We start from the raw sequence: 6,362 nt of genomic DNA, 5'->3' as shown, positions 1-6,362 counted from the left end.
TAGATAGATAGAGGTCTTTATTTGGGCGAAATTGAGACCAAATGGTCCCTTCTTCTATTTAATCCATGAGGGTAAAACGGTATATGAAATTGAAAAGTGCGTGATTATGGACTGAGTGCGGCGATGGACGGAGCGTTGTAGGTATGGTGTGAACCTATCCCTTGTGTGATGGGAAAGGTGCGGTTGGTAATCTTTAAGTGTATAAGGGCATTTTGTCTCTTATCTGTTCTTCTTGTGTACGTATGCATGTGCATTGTAAGAGTGACCGTTGACCAGATTTGACCGTTGTCACCAGGACAGTTGCCTAATTGCAACGAGGTTTATATAAATAATAATAATATTTTTAGCTGCTGGAGCGATTCTCGGCATTTTCTGCCTTCACAGATTCTCAAAATGCCACACACCCCACACCACACGCGGCTTGCATTATATCGTGTGGCTTTAAAGAGGTAATTCAATATCCCCCGCCTCCTCACCGACCCGACGGCGCCTATCAATATGAAGCAGTGCCTCGTAATATGCCCCCACCCGACTAATGCTGCCTTCTCCAAGATCACCCTTCACAACGCCCGTCGTCATTAATCCTAAGATAGTTCCGCAGCTCTCAACTCGACTCTCTGATCTATTTAATCCCATGTTCTCATAGATTTATCCTAGACTTTACCGCAACTTATTTTGTGTATCCCATTCCGGACCTCCCCACTTGTTTTTCCTGTTCATAAGTGTTCCGCCGTAGTTACATAGCGTGCGGTCGTATCAAAATGCCCCCTCGCATGTTTTATTCCTTTCCGACTGTTGCTATCTCCAGTCATTTATTTAACTCACTCTTCGCAGAGAATCTTTGTTGGTTGTTCGAGCCTCCCAACTTGTTTTAATCATATCGTAATCAGTGAATATCTAAGACTGTTTTCCTCCTCGGAAGGTGGAATATTCCCGTTTTCCCAGTACCCGCTTGCAGTATTTCTCGATAGCTCGTGTAATGATTTTCAATTAACCCACAAAATATTCCATTTCGAAATTTACCACCCAGAGAAGCGCACTCTCTGGCCAATTCCTGCAATCTTGGCTCAACTTCACTTTTCTCTCGTTTTCGCTCGCTTTTCTTCTGGGTACAGGATGTTGGAAATACTAAAATTTTGGTATGGCACGGAATGGAGTTCCTCTTTAATGGTTTCATTTTCATCCTCTCTGTATCCTCCCCTTGTGTCCCTGGCCCTCGAAATATTTCGGAAGAGGGAAGGCGGCCAGGTGAAAAAAATTCTGCCAAGGACGCTAACGAAATTTTGCCCGGCAATATTCTTCCCCTCGGACCGTCATCCTTTTTCGCATCCGCCAACCCTGGGGAAGGCGGTACGGGTCCCTGCCACCCCTACTCGAGGGTGGGTGGGTGAGTGAGTGGAGTGCCCCCAAGGATAAGAGGGCTAGTCCCTTCACCCCCGCGAGGGCGTGCTCTGGAGGGCTTTAGGGCACCAAGCACGACAGCGGAGACAAGTATCTTGATTTATTAATCCAACGAAGACCAACTTTTTTCTATCAACGGAAGACACAGTAGTTATTTCCCGAGCTTATTGGAGGGCCATATAAGGAAAATTTAGTGATATAGGAATTACTTCGCGAATTTGAATTGCTGTATTACATTAGTAGGTACATACGGTAGTTGGAAAACATTTTTCATTACAGTCAACTTCACAATTAAGATTTTTGAAATTAAAAAAAAATACAGAAAAAAATGATAGAATGGAAATTTTCGCATGATATTTAAATGTAAATGAATCAATACCAACGGTCGTTGGGCCGCATTAAAGTAAGTGGGCTCGACTTGTGCACCGTGGTATTAATTTATTTTGAGACTCTTTTTCCCTCCGTGTTTTGATGGTGACTTACCGCGGGTGAGAATGGACGAATCCTCGCATCTGTGATCTGTCCGTCGGCAGACCGTCTCTTATTTTCGTCGCCGTCGTCCGGTGCGGGCGGGGGTCAGGTGGCGATGGTAGAGGTTGACAGGGGGGGGGGCTCCTTGCCGCCTTCCTCCTCCCTCCTTCGCGAAGGGCCGCCAACGGACGGGCGACTCTCCCCCCGCCCGCTTTAAAGCGGCCGTCAGGCGCGCTCACCAGGGCCGGCCGGACGCCCCTGATGCAGCATAGCGCCTCCCCATAACCCCCCTGGTGTGTGTACGAAGGGGAGGAGGGCAGGGAGGGAGGGGGGTCAGGGGTGCGGCGGCAAGTGATGGGCCAGATCGATAATTCCCATCCTCTGCATAGTACCGCCCCCCCCTCCCTCCATCCCGCCTCCCCTCCCTCCATCCCGCCTCCCCTCCCTCCCTCACCTACCCCCGGCCCGGAGGTGGGGTGGCGGCAAGGGAGGGAGGGTGGAAAGGCGGCCGCCACGTGGAACGACGGGAAGGGTGGAAACGCCCCCTTTCGGGGGGTTGTGTGTGTGTGTGTGACTCACTGCGGATTTCCAACCCCCTTCTCTCCAACCACCAACCCTGCCATTTCGTCCACATTCCCTCACTCGATGGAAATGTCACCGAGGTGTGCTGGAGAGGTGGTGCTCCCCACTCCACCACTTCCGTTGTGCACGAGCATCACACCGATGGATCTTCTTCTCAGCGACGGCTGGCCAGGGCAATCTTAAGACTCGCTGCGGGAGAAGGCAATAAATTGGAGAGGGAGAAAAAAATCAAGTCTCCGCACCGAGAGGCTCTCCTGGTAGAGTGTTTGTTACGAAATCAATCACGTGCCCCAACCTATCGCTCTATTTCCACGGCTCTTTTATTTGTTTATTATTTTCACTTCCATGCTTAAATTTTCGGACCACATCTTAGCGTCAGGGGAACGAGGAATTCTATGATATCCTTGGTAACTATATAAATTTATGACGCTAATGAAATGGTGGCATCACCAAGACAATAATCAACCTGAAGAAAGGTTTGTTTTAATAATAAGTGAGTGTACAGAACACCTCGAACTCCTTCGGCCCATAGCAGGATTTGGTGCTTTCTCAAGTAGCCCTGAGTAGTGTTCAATTCAAGCATGCAGGGTATGGGGACCTGCTCTTGCCCTTTGATGCTATTCGGTTTCTAACGTAATTCTAGTTGCCAGAAAGTTGCACAGCTTGAATTTGGATTGTACGTGCATCTGCAGGGATTGGAAAGCGAAACACTCTCTTCGGTAGTGAAGCTTTACTCACTAAGGCTGCTGCACAAGGTCATAGCAGTGTATTAATGCTTAATTGGTGATTTGAACCGAATTGTACCTTTGTTCGTTATATTTTCCTGAAGGGAAAATAATAATGGTGCATGTGACGATAATATCTTCTGAAGTAGTGAATTTTCAAAGCAGCCGGCAATTGATTGCTCTCTGGCTCTTGCCAATGTTGCCCCATCGACAGCCGTCTGCTATAACTGAACTCTCTCGTATTTTGCATAAACATTTCGTCCTTCCATAAATTCGTCTCGCAGGAAAATTAGCTCACAGGAACAATTTATCAGCACTCCTGACCGGCAATGCTCCTATGAAGCTGTTAGTGAACACCCCCGTTGGAAACCTGTTCAAACGAAAGATACCCACGTTCATTGGAAATTCTCACGCATGCTCCAATAAGGCTTCGCGATTGCTGTACTTAGGTAGCCAGCCACCTTCCACTTATGGCAGACATTTACCGAGGAAGAAAGTACAAAAAAATAACTCAATTTTTATGATTTCGTAAATAAGCACCTAAAATGAAGAAGCCATGAGGTCAAACATCCCATGTTGATCGAAGGAGCAGTGCTCTCACGTTGGTCGCAATTTATAATCCCATGGTGTTGTATCGTTTTTCTTCATGCCGTATCTTCATACCTCTCACTTTGGAACACCCAATAACCGATCTGTATCTGGAATCCAAAATATATTCAAAAAGACGCAATGTAGCCTTGTGCATTCGACTGAAGTCCGATTCATTGCATTAGTTTGGTTCCATCGTGGTCTGTAAATGCGGTTTCCCAAAGAAGAGTGTTAATTCTCCGATGAGTAAAATCACTGTAAATTAGTCATTTAGAAATTCTCGCAATTGAATTGGATTGAACACCTCTCCTCGCTCCAAAGCCTGAAATTCTTCCACCAGGTTGAAAAAATTCAACCAGTGGAAGATTTACTGTAGATTACAAAATATTCAATAATTTAGGTTAACTCGAATAAGGCGTAATAATTTCGAGGGTCCAGCAATTCTGATTACTTAAATAATTGCGGATCAAGATGCTTATCGCTTGTTAAAATATTTTATGAAATAAAGCTACGTCTCGCTAACATTGCGTTAATATAATTCCGTTTGTGTTCAATTTCAGGTATACCTGTGACGCACACACCTACGGTTACCAGCTGCACATTGGTCCCTTCAAGGGAGGTACGTATCACGTGCTGTGAAGGGTCATATCAATCATCCGGTCTCTTGACGTATTAACTTAATTGAACTTCATGGAGGTCTATGCGGCGTAGTTACTTGTTTTCTTGACTAGAATCTCGTGGATGCCATCCCCACGGCGCCATTGCTGTCTGAGAAAGATGGAAGGGAAAATATATTTTCGACCGTGGCTAAACCGGATGAGGCATTTCTCATTCGGAGAATACACACATCTCTTCAGTGCGATTTAATTTATATTACTGTTTGTAGACCATTTGTCTAATTTATGCAGTTACAGGGTCGGTGGTTGAAATTTTTAAGATACCACCCACTCTATACATATAGATATCAATGGCTAGAGTTAAAGAAAGTTTTCAAATGGAGCGAGCTTACCATATTTTTGATTCCTTCATATATTAAAAAGATAATCTCTATTCCCATTTACCACGTTGTCCCTTCATTTTATTTTCTTGCATTTTCGGGAATGAATACGTATCAGATACCTATTTCATGATATAATTATTTTTTCGCATTCTGTGTAGCTCAATTTTTGCATTTCTTAAGGTGTTTCTTTTCCGTAAATATTTAAATTTCTTGTTTCAAGTTCCCAAAAATCGATAATCGTTACTTTCTTGCCTTAAGTTTGACCATTCGGAGAGTAGATATCTTTCGTTATTAATATCTTGGTTTTAATTAGTTATTAATTTTAATCTATCATAGTCATCTAAGTAAGTGATATTTTGAACAGGCGTTAGAAATTTGATTAATATCGTCATTGAGTAGTTTATGACTGTGTTATTTCATTATATTGATAATCTATATGCTGATTTACGCTTTCTGCAATAACGGGAACTACACGCGATTGCTTCACGTGTTCCTTGATTAATGATGAACAATGCTTACCTTTTAATTTGGATCGAGGCGTTCGCACTCCTTTCTTCCCCTGCATCGTAAGAGGCCGTGGGATGGAGTTGCGTCGTCAGGGGGTTAGAGGCACCGGCGCCTCGAGGGCTCCAATTCTGCCTTTCGTTTAATCTCGGCGAGTAAACACATCCGCTCCACGCCCCCTCCCGATCTTTGATTCGAGTGCTACTGACGCTGCTTCGACAGGGCTCCGCTCAGCGCGACCTCAGCACCGTTATGTCGGGCTCGGAGCGGGGGGATTTCGGCGGGCCCGGGGCGGGGGATTTCGGCGGGCCGGGATCGAAGGGTAATTGTTTGAGTTGAGAGAGCGTTGTGATGGTGTGTGTGTGTGTTGGGGAAGCGGACCGATTCCGACGAACGGGAGTGGAGGCTGGAGAGACCGTGTTGTTAGGCGTGTTGGAATATTACGGCCCAGTGCGCGATCCACGGAGAGAAACAGGTTGTGGCTGTTGGAAGTGGACGCCGATCGAACCCGTCTTCAATCGGCACCGTGACCTCCGACCTGGTGGAACGTCAGCATTTCTGCAGTCGTGCAATGAAACCGCACGACGGATGTTCGCTACAAAACTGTTTTTGCGAGCGCGATTTTGTCGAATCAGTTAAAAGTGCAACATGCTCACGATGTGTGTCATTATTTTATTATTCTAGGTTTTTTTAAGTTGTGACACTCTAGTTCCTGTTTTCAGCATATACCTCCGCTTGAGTGTTCGAAATTTTTAAAATTCCTCTATCAGAATGTCCCAATGCCCAGATTGTGCCTGGAATTAATGATGATTGGCGTTGCTGATATTCGGAACTCTTCCTTTTCGTCGGGAGCGATCGCGCCCAAGCTTTTGCATCCACATTTACGCAATTCGTGAGCATGGTGAAGGCTTTGGGTGAAAGCGTGCCTAACGACGCCGCAGCTTCCGAAATCCATCAACGCTGCGAAAGCCTACTCTCAAAATTAAAAAGGAGATGGGAAAACACGGGGTTTCCCAACTAACCGGGAATTCGGGGAAAAAATGGGCATTTGTTCGGAGCAAACTAATTTCCTATGTAAATACATCACTTTG

At 45.5% G+C, this 6,362-nt stretch overlaps 1 long non-coding RNA gene across 1 annotated transcript in view; it reads left to right on the top strand.

Moving 5' to 3' along the window:
• Positions 1-6,362, top strand: part of LOC139687278 (uncharacterized) — a 355,024-nt gene that overhangs the window by 261,393 nt on the left and 87,269 nt on the right. Inside the window, exon 4 of the long non-coding RNA XR_011700630.1 lies at positions 4,328-4,386. This is a non-coding gene — a long non-coding RNA (uncharacterized lncRNA). The remainder of the gene's footprint in view (positions 1-4,327; positions 4,387-6,362) is intronic.

This window comes from Hetaerina americana, unplaced genomic scaffold (genome assembly GCF_022747635.1).
Source record: "Hetaerina americana unplaced genomic scaffold, ioHetAmer1.1.p SCAF_19, whole genome shotgun sequence".
NCBI classification, from domain to species: Eukaryota; Metazoa; Arthropoda; class Insecta; order Odonata; family Calopterygidae; genus Hetaerina; species Hetaerina americana.
This window is presented reverse-complemented; position numbering and strand designations above follow the sequence as displayed.